This window comes from Pinus tabuliformis, chromosome X (assembly GCF_031772625.1).
Source record: "Pinus tabuliformis cultivar Carrire ecotype Pingquan chromosome X, CPIR1, whole genome shotgun sequence".
NCBI lineage: Eukaryota > Viridiplantae > Streptophyta > Pinopsida > Pinales > Pinaceae > Pinus > Pinus tabuliformis.
The window spans coordinates 1,695,587,781-1,695,599,166 of NC_142308.1; the positions used below are offsets into that span (position 1 = coordinate 1,695,587,781).

Below are 11,386 nucleotides of genomic sequence, written 5' to 3' on the forward strand. Positions count from 1 at the left end.
CAATGACATAGAATGGAAGCCAGTCCTCCAAGTGGCCCGATATTTAGCAGCTTGATTGCTATCTATTGGTAAGGATTTGATATATTCAATCCTCAATTTGAATTATGATTTTTGACCTTCTAGAATATTACTAAAAGTCCACACGTGTCTAGCCTCATATGAGTAATTAATGGGGTTTAACATGTCATCCTCTTGAACCATGGTGTTTAACATGGTAAGTCAACTTGCGAGAGGCATGGATTTTGCATACGAGCTCCAATCAACACAACCTTTGTGTTGTTGGAAATATATCTAATTTTAGATCAACATGAAATGGTTCTATTGACGACACGATCAACACCCTCCAAAATGTTTCCTACACTATAATTTTGGAGCCTAATAAGGATCTAATGATATGTCATTCATGGTCACTTCATTGTCGATTGATGTTGTATTAAAGTGTTTAAGTCTTATTCTTGGATTGTAATTGTCAAAGTCACTTGCTCACAGATGCTCAGTCTTTGTTGAATATATAAGCACGCTTCTTTTATGCAAGCATAACACGATCCATAAAAAAAATGTCAATGCAATTTTCAACCCATGTCGATGGTTAGTGCGCTCTTTCATTGGAATTTTCCCTCACTTTGGCCGCATTCATACTTCTATTATAGTGAGTTTTCTCAACTGTCTCTTTTGGCGCACCCTTTCTTTCACAAGTGTCGTTTTCACATTTGCGACTCTTTCTTTTGCTCACTTTCACTTCAGTAAGTGTAGTTTTCATGTTATCTTCGCTCTGGCATGTGTCATTTTCAATTTCGTTCGCATTTTGCTAGTGTCAATTTCATGTTTATCTCTTGTCGCAGGTGTAATTTTTGTTGTTTTCACTCTTGCATGTATCGAACCTTTGCGTGTCACCGAAGTTAGTTCTAGCACACCCTCAATTTTGACATCAAATTGGTATATGAGACAAACGAATCATATTTGCACAACAAGTTTATAAAAATATACATACTTCATTCTTTTGGACAATGAAACCATTTTTATTTAGCTATTCGACTACTAAAATCTATAGAGGTATACATATTTTATTCCTTTAAATATATTTTTAAAGTGGGAAAACCTATCATAACTTAGTTGTCAAACCAATTCAATCCTGCCATATGCCTTTAAATATTAGACCATTAATTAATTTATATCCAAAAAAATAAGCTCTTAACCCAAAAACACACTTTCAAAACCTATTCAAATCCCACCTACCCATTTCCTTTTGAATACATTGTAAAGATAGTATAAACTTTTGTGTTAAACTTGTTAAACACACATGGACAACAAAGGAATATGAAGGATAAAACATTAAAATACATTTTTATTAACAAAAGATTTTCATTTATAGTACATGTTGTGACTGTTGGGTTCCACATCCCAAGGTCTCTTGGACTCCTTTTGTCTATTCGGCTTCCACGCTAACCCATTGAGGATTAGGTGTCCAACATTCCCCCCCTTAATCCAAAGGGTTATGTATGAGTCCAAGAAGAGAGTTGTAATACAAAATGTGCAAAAATGCACGGCAGCACTAGGCTGAATGTGCTCTCTGAAATGTTGGTATAAAGGGTGGTGGTTTAAGGATGACCACCAACACTGGAACGCTTAGTGCAGTTCTCGGAACTCTTCCAAAACTGGCAAGAAGCTGAAGTCTTCTGCTAGAGGAAGTGCTCCTATTGTTTTGAAGAGGGAAACCTTCAACCATGAAAGGGAGGTCTCACCCCGCATAAAAGGGAGAAATTCAACCTGAAAAGGGAAGTCTCAATCTGTGATGGTTTAAGGATGACCAACAACTCTGGAATGCTTAATGCAATTCCTGGAACTCTTCCAAAACTGGAAAGAAGCCGAAGTCTTCTGCTAGAGGAAGTGTCCCCAATTTTGTTCCTGGAATTCTTCCGAAACTGGCAAGAAGCTAAAGTCTTCTGCTAGAGGAAGTGTCCCAGATAACCAACTAAAGGCATGCTCAGGGGCAGCTTTGTCTCTGGCTACAACTCTAAATCCAGTGTGGCAAGTTGTGGCTCAGGCTTGCTTGATGTGACTTTGAAGCTTGTAGATGACCATCATTTCCCCCCCTGTCAGATACAAGGTGAGATGATGGAGAAAACTCAACTGCAAGACTATTCAATACTCTAAAACAAGTTCTGACATGTGATTGAAATATCTTCTTGGTTGTTGATGCCCATTGCCAAGAAGCGATCCATCCAAGATGAATCTTTGATCCTGTAGGACGTTTGTTTCTGAAGCATCTGTGTGAAGAATGGGTGGTTTTATGACAGTGCTTACATGGATGAAGATCAAAATAGTGATCTTTCAAATGGCCAACTCGGTCACAGTGTTGGAATTTCACGATCTGTTTTTTTGTTGTTGCTGTGGAAGAGGGGCAGAATCTGGAACAGCTGGCGGTGAAATGTCATGAGGAGCAGGGGAATTGTCATGAATGAATCCAACAATTTGAAATTGGATTGGTTTGGAGTAGTCTGGAATATGAAAGGACAAGTCCTTTTCATATCCAAGACCAATTCTGTTCTTGTTGTGGAAAAGTTGTTCCCAAGGTCTGATGATGGGCTTGGGAAGTGCAGACTGAGTTTTTGCATCTGCATGTACAATTGCTGCTTTATGGGAGTTTGTTTCAATCTTATGAACAGAAATAGGTTCAGAATGACTCCTCTATTTTAATTCTTCTTACTGTAGCTGAGATTCGAGCTGCAAAAAATCAATTTTCTCTTGTGCATTTTGTAGACAGACCTGAATGTCTGTGAGAGAAACTTTACTGATTTTTAATGTATCATGAGTGGTAGACAATATCAGAGTTTTGAGGAACTTTAATACTTCATTGATCCTGGCCATTTATACATTAAAAACTAATCACAACTACTACTTAATACAGAAAAGTAATACCCACTCACAGTACAAAACAATATCCTTATAAATATGTAGCAAATGATCAGTGTGCAACAAGAAGCAACATGTAGAATTCGAAGATTGATGAGCTCCAAAAATGGGTGACTTATTGGGCTCATTTTGCCTATTGTTCTCCATTAATCTACCATTATTCATAGTTTATGCATGCTTTTGAGTATATTTATGTTGATTGAACGAATGAGGATAGTCACTTGACCATGAAGACTAATACGTGTTTATTGCAGATTTTTGGACAACTTTTGGACCAAGGTCAAGCATTTATGACCCATTTGATAGTCAAATGCAAGGGGAAAAGGCTGAGGATTCGTATGGAGGGTGCCTCCTGCACTAAATGGCCTATTCCTTGAGTTCTCCACCATCATCTCAGAGTTCAGCAACCCCCAACGTTGATTCCCAAGGGCATCCGAGCAGCTTTTATGAAGTGATTGAGTACTAGCAGTTTGGGCAGCCAAGCCCCTCGAATCAAGGAGGACTGTTGGAGGTCCTTGTGGTGCATAAATAAGAAGGCTTCTAGCCTTCATAGGTTACTTTTTTGAACAATTGTATTCTGCACTATAGTGTTGCTAGTTTCTCAGCTCATTTTGTAGCTTCTGCTGTACAGCTTCTTTTGTGACATGGTTATTTTTGAATAATGGAAAGTAGTTTCATTTGGCACCAGTTCTGAGCTTCTTCTTAGGAGCCTACAGCTTTTAGGGTTGGGCCCAATCCAAGTGCCAAGGCTTCCTTTGTGTACTGTTATGTGTTGTTGATGTCTTTATCAAATAATTTCTGTTAAGTAGATTAAAGTCTTGCTTGGTTACCTAGGTCATTGTTGATGATTAAAAAGGATTTTCATGTTCAGATTGGTTTGATAGGTTGATAACAGAGAATATATTCACAAAAAGGCTATCAAGCACCCCTGATATCACCTCTCCCTCCGTGGGACCATGAGCTGGGACCAAGGCACCCTTATCGCCACCAAAAACACTGTCTTTGCTTCGTCATGCAATTGTTAGTGTTAGATTCTCATTTGTGGAAGTTGATACCAGTTGCAGTTACATGCTCAGGTCCATGATTGCTTAGTTTGCATAGCTATTTCACATGATTTTGTTGCCAATAAACTTCTGTTCATTTTCTTTGCTGATATTTAGGTCAGATTAGGCTAAAGTTGCAAGGTCTTTGGTTTTCCTAGTCTTTGTTTGAATAGTTTGGAATATAACTTACAGAGCACCTGTGATACCTCTTTTCCTACCCCTAGTCCATCAATACCACCTGCTCCGTCCTATAACTCTGATTCTTGCCTCACATTTGCTACGTTCCCTCACTTTGACCTAATTTCCATATTTTTGTGCAACATTTCTCTACCCCTCCTTGAACAAATCCAACCATCCTTATCACTCACCCGCTTCGTTCGCTAGGTCCTGGACCCCTCCACATCATCATCTAACCTCCGTACCCACTTCTTCACCTTTCTTCCACCATCAACCCTCCAAAATCCCCTTTCGAAACATCCTGTAGAAGCCACAGAACATCCTGTAGAACCCCTGCAAACTTCCTGTAGAAGCTCACGAAAGCGGTTTCTTGAGATCCGATCACTGTGAACCTCTCTGGAAGGGTGCTAGGGACCCCCTTAGGCCCTCTTCTCACCTTCCCAACCTCCTTCAAGCGTCCACTCCATTTCCTTTCTCCAATCAACCTCTGCACAATCAAAATAGTCAAAACACTTGCAAAGTGATTCCACAAATATTATTTGAAAATACAAAAAGATGTTTTCTTCATGTTTCTCTTCAGAAGTAGCTTAGTCACATGCATTTTAGCTTTCTAGAAGTCAATGGCATCCATTTCTGTAGCTTTCATCCTTTTACTTGCACCAATAGGGTTAGTCGGTAAAACTAGGGTTTGTTAGGGTTTGCGTTCCTTTCTAGCTTTCAACTTCTTTCTGCAAGTAGACTAGCCTATGGTTGAGTTAGTTTTTGTCCATCACAACTAAAAGCTTCTTCTAAGAGCTCATAGAACTTGGCTTAAGCTCCTAGTGGACTTGTGCCAGCTGATCAAGTGACAGCCTACGGCAAGAGCTAGTACTTGTGCATATAGAACCGTCGCTTCCAAGTTTTTGATGAACTACTGGGTTGATAAAACTAAAGAAGGGAGTCCCAGGAGTTGCAGCATTATTGCTGCAATACTGGAGCCCACCAAAGATGCTGAAACCGGATCAACTTGAATTGCTTTACAATAGGCCAAGAGAGTCTTGAAGCATACCAGGAAGCAACTTAAGTATTCATTCAACACTATAATTCTTTCTTTCTCAAAATTTGCAAGGAGTCAACAAACTAGATAATGCAGATTGGTTCTTATTGAAAACTTTTATATCTTAACACCTAATATAGTCATATAATATTAGTAATAGCATCTACAATAGACCAAGTTCAGGCACCCAATTTCGTTAGCTCATCAAAACTATCTCTTGAATATAAGTCTTATATAATATCAAAACTACAACAATGTCTCTGAAAAAGAACCAAACAGTCATACAACTTGTTTGCAGTTATATCCAAATAACTCAAAAACAATGTTGGGAAGAGTTCAACTTTAGCAACTGATTTTTTTTTTTTTCAACGATGAAATTGATGCACCTCAAGCAGTTCCTTCTAAAGCTGAAGTAGGTCTTCCACCTCCAACTATTGCAAGTACAGTTAAAAAAACCACTGGTAGCAAAGAGAATTGTTGGAAATAAAACTGGTGAGCTTGGTGTCAAAAAAGCTTACAACTAAGCCAAAGGAGGATCTTTATGATCAAAAGCCAGAAGAACTTGCATCTACTAGCATTCCTTCAAGTGCAACTGCAGCAGTACAGGCTACCTCTTGCCCTTCTCGATTCACATACATGGAGAATAATTCTAATTCAAACTCAAATGGTGGAGCACATATCTCTGGTCATGTTCCTCCTATAGCTGGAGTAGCATTCTTAGCATGGACATTTTCCACACGAGATATACAGGAACACATTTGCCACCCTTGCAAAATAGTCACAACAACATTGTGTCAATATGAATCTTAGTTTGAGCCTCTAGCTATCAAGCTCTCGGATATTGAAGCTCCATTAGAACCCTTTGCGCTCTATCATGATTTTAATTGCTCTCTGCCTGTCATGCCCCCAAATGCTAATGTTTTGTGCATATTTTCTATTCTAAAAAATATGCTTCTTGGTAAAATTCATTGAGCATTTGATAGACTCTGGTAACACGATGAATGTATGACTAGTTTGGGAGTTTTTTGAAAACTAGTGTTATTAGAACGGTGTCGGTCTAACTCAGAATGGTGGTATTAAACTACGTCCAGGTTGGCTCAAACTTGAAGCAAGTAATGTATTGATTTTACAAGTGGACACGGTTATATGATATGGCAAGGAGACAACGTATAGATATATGGACAATGTAATAGGGTAATCTATATATATCTATATATATATATATATATATATATATATATATATATATATATATATATATATATATATATATATATATATATATATATATATATATATATATATATATATCTATATATATATTCAATGATGAAATATGGGAATACCACCGGGGACTATGGGAGAGTCAGCATATGTGTAGTACAGACAACGTATATGCAGTCAACACACAAACAATAATAATGATACCAAGGAAAGCGTGAGAGTGGTAAGGAAGGTGGAGGTTCCAACAACGTTCTGACACCAACAACGTTCCAAAAGCATTCCAGCAGCGTGATACCAACAAGAATCAGTACTAAATCATCTTCCTTTACTCCATCAAATTTTTCACATTCTCTGAATGCCAAAATCAAATCCACTTCTCCTCCTTTCGTATTCAGAATGGTCCCAAAATTATTTACTAGACACAGTCGGACAAGAGTAAATATTTTCTTTTGTTATTATGCCACAGTGAATGAGAAATTTTTTTCAGGAAATCTCAAGGTAGTCACATAATGGAATCATTGGATAGATAGAAAATCTTGTTCAAGCCAAAAATACACTTGCCTCTATTACTCCTCTTTGTCACCACAGCAATGAATGCAGTTGGGTAGCAATCCGGAAACCGATTCACTAACTCCATATCGGTTCTCGTGTCCAAGAATGAGCAGTAGGTCCTAGGTTTGAGCACCTCGAAGGAATTTCTCCGGTTACCGAATATGCGGTTATGGGTGGTAGCGTCGCAAGGTCTGTGCTTTGTAGAGTTATTTCTTAGCACTGTGACTCATTTGGTTTATGGGCTCTACATATTTAGCTCTGCTGTGGCGTTTGACATTGTTGAAATTCTGGACAATCATCACCTGAAGAAGTTGTCACCAAACACTTCTTAAACTGTGAATCATCCTCAACAAATGATACTAGCTCTCAAAACGTTCAGGTACAGAGAAAGAACAGGTAAACAAACCAAAAGATAGAGCTGTTATGAGAGCCAAGTGCTCAGGGGTAGAGGAGATAAGCACCAGAACGAAAGGTATAAACACAACGACCTTCAAAGCTCAATGCACAGAGAAATCGACCAGGAGTTTCAACGCACAGAGATGTAGAGATTCAATGCTCCTCTTCTGGAAACTGAGAGACGGAAGTGGGTAAGGAAACGTTACACCTATACAGGAAAACCATGCCAACAGTGATTATGGCAGAGAGGACAATTATGAACAACCCAGGGAGTGCAGATACTGTTAGAGATTTGCAGCAGTGACTGTGGAGGGGGCAGTAGACAGAAATGTCAGTCAGGAGAGGCAACGGATTTCTAGCAGACAATGAATTAATGGAGTGTTACAGGTAATGGGCAGAAATGGCAGGTCTGAGCAAGGAGCGTTTTTAATGCACACAGTAAAACGCTTTATAAGGTGGCAATTATGATCAACTCCAATTAGGAGAAAGGCAGAACTAACATGTATATAGAGACCACAAAGCAAGTGGCTCACATTGGAGCAGGACCAGTAATCGCCCACTCTGATACCATGTTAAACACACATGGATAGCAAAGGAATATGAAGGATAAAACATTAGAATACATTTTTATTAACAAATGATTTTCATTTATAGTACATGTTGTGACTGTTGGGTTCCACATCCCAAGGTCTCTTGGACTCCTTTTGTCTATTTGGCTTCCACGCTAACCCATTGAGGATTAGGTGTCCAACAAAACTCCATATATATCATTGAAGAGCATTCACATGTAGAAACGGGAGCATGGATTTTTCGAGTTTTCTTTATTTACGAAAATGGCAGTCTCAAGAATTGGAATATAGTGAGTAGAATAAAATTAACTATTATTATAATTATCTTACTTCTGTTGAATTTCTCACTTATATCTCAATGGACACATTTTTTGAGATGGCCGAGTTGGTCTAAGGCGCCATATTAACGTCCTGGTCTGAAAAGGCGTGGGTTCAAATCCTGCTTACAGTCATTGCTATGTAAGTTTTCACAAGACATAAGTTTTCATAAACTATTCTTAAAATAATTACAAAGTTGTCAGGATGGTCGAGTGGTCTAAGGCGCCAGGATTTTTCGAGTTTTCTTTATTTACGAAAATGAAAGTCTCGAGAACTGGAATATAGTGAGTAGAATAAAATTAACTATTATTATAATTATCTTACTTCTGTTGAATTTATCACTCATAACTCAACAGACACGTATTTTGAGATGGCCGAGTTGGTCTAAGGCACCAGATTAACGTTCTAGTCCGAAAGGACGTGGGTTCAAATCCCACTTACAGTCATTGCTATGTAAGTTTTCACAAAACATAAGTTTTCATAAACTATTCTTAAAATAATTACAGAGTTGTTAGGATGGCCGAGTGGTCTAAGGCGCCAGACTCAAGCTCTGGTCTTTGAATGAGAGCATGGGTTCAAATCCCACTTTTGACAGAACAATATGGAATATAAAATAAAGCCATGTACTCTTGAAAACGAATTTATACTTTTACTTATTGCAAAGGTAACACCTGTTCTTTTATACTTTTACTTACTGCGAAGTTAACGCCTGCTCTTTTACTTTCGTCATGTTTTCTGGTGTGATTCTTGTTGAGGGTTCGATAGGTCCCCAGTTCAACCCTCAGAATGCTCCGTAATATGGTAATGTTTTTCTTTCGTATGTTTTCTTCGAATCAACTATCGTTCCAATGTTTCCGTACCGTTACTTATAGCCAATGCGTTGTACGCCATAGCAAAGGTCACATGTTATGGAGAGTTGTAGATCAAAGATTGAGAAGCGTGTGTTAAACTAGGATGAAGGTTAGCTATTCCCCAAGGAAATACATAAGACTGCCACACTACCTAAAAACAAAGATGATGTCTGTAAATTATATTTAGCACTCCTAAATACTTATAAAAATTTTGCAGAGTTTAAGGATCTCACATTATCTCAACTATCACATGCAATTAACTGAATTTGATATCTCAACTACCACATGCATTTAACTGAATTTGATAAGTAGAAGTCATTTGGATCTCTTAAATACTTGTAACACTTTTTTGAGAAATTTTCATGATGTTAACTACCACATGCATTTCACTGAATTTGATAAGTCATTTGGATATTTTAAATACTTGTAACACTTTTTGAGAATTTTTAATGATGTTAACTCCAATTCTTTTAAGACATCAGGATAAGTGATGATGCTCATAGGTTTTCATGGATATCAATTTCCATCCACAATGGTAGCCAACTTACCAAAAGCTATACGAAATCCTCTCTTCTTAATTTTCACTAGTTAGTCTATAATATTTATTATTTTTTATTAATAGCAAAAAGGATTACATTGAGTACATATAGTTAACATTGGACCAAAAGAACTCACCTATGAAATCATGCCTCCAACTAGGTATGGCATACTAAGCACTTTTTCTACCTGATTACATATGTAAAAAGATCCCTTCTGATATCAGACATCAGAGGTGTTCAAAGGTTTTTCTTTTCCCTCTTTTTCCTACGGACACCTATCCATCCAACTATCAATTACAACTAAGGATAATGCCATATCAATTTTTTTAGAGAAAGTTATATCGCTACAACCTCCTCAGAGTGCGAGATATCCTTATCACTATCTGAATGATTAGACTCATAAGGTCGTTTCTGCCCAATGGTCGCCGTGATGATTAATGTTGCTGAATTTTCATTCTCCACAATCGGATAATTCTTTTCCACTGTGTGTAGAGGCATATAACCCGTAGGATACATAGGATCTTACAAAGTCAAAGAATAAGGAAATGTCTTTTCCTGTTGAGGGTTGTCTTTCTTATTACTTGTCACATTCTTGATGTTCGAAGTTGCCTTCTGATCACGCCATCCACAGTTGGGTTTTTGTGGCTTCGAGGATCCTAACCCCTCTTTAGAGACAGTGCATGCACTCTGAAGATGCCTAGGTTGTTGACAAGATCTACATCTAAAAGTTGTGTTTCCATAGTCTAGAGGCTTATGGTGTTCCTTGTCATTCCATTTTAGGATGATTTTATCCAAGAGACTTGCTCTTAAATCTAGTTCAACGCAGAGGCAGACAAATGAGATGAACCCATTAGCTAGTCTCTCACTGTCTATTTTGACAAAGCGTCCAATTGGGTTTTCAATAGCTTTAAGGGAATCTGACCGAATCCACTAGAGGGGTAAGTTTTGGAGTCTTACCGACCGAATCTACTAGAGGGGTAAGTTTGGGAGTCTTACCCAAATCAGAGTGCCTAGAGTCTTCATGGAGAGCGGGTTGAACTATGGAAACAATGGCTGAATGGAGAGTCACGTATGACCCAAAACCAGGGACCCTAGTAAAAAAACCCTCTGTTAGTATTCAAGATCCTTGAAGACAACAACAAAATAACCTTTGGAACAAAATAACATATCTAAGTTCTATGTCCAATTCTAAGAAACCTAGTCCTTGAGGGAAGAAATCAAGGGCCAAAATCAATTAAAACGACATATGACTACATGTTGACCGTAAAAAAGAATCATTGACTAGGTGAAAAGCGCATTCATCTGGAGCGTTGTAGCTTCCAATGAATGTTTAAGTACAAAGCCCTAATCAACAAGATCCTTTGAGGTTTGGGAGCTAGAACTTATATTAAGAGCTTCTTTAAATGATGGGGGTTTTGAGGCAGAGGATGCCTAATTTCCTTTGGCACCTCATCGTAATCTGGAAATGAGGAAGATAGAGGCATCCTTCTTGATGCCATAATCCCTTAGAGAATTCTCGAAATTTAATTGCCTCCCCTCATTAAGAAGTCTCATACACCCCTCCAGAATACCTCTCAACTGATAAATTATGTCTGCAAGTGAAGATACAACCTCCCATTCACAGGGTACGAGGTACAAAGATTTTCTAGATAGGGTTTTAACAAATATTAAGAATTTATGGACCTTGAAATCACCATTACCATCCAACGGTTGTATAACATGATGATCTCGAACCAAAGGAACACTCTTGGGCGTTGTTGATGGTACT

At 38.1% G+C, this 11,386-nt stretch overlaps 1 non-coding gene across 1 annotated transcript; it reads left to right on the forward strand.

Moving 5' to 3' along the window:
* Positions 1 to 8,738: 8,738 nt before the first annotated feature.
* On the forward strand, positions 8,739 to 8,822 carry TRNAL-CAA (transfer RNA leucine (anticodon CAA)). Its single transcript has one exon. It is a non-coding gene; the product is annotated as a tRNA-Leu (tRNA).
* Positions 8,823 to 11,386: the final 2,564 nt, after the last annotated feature.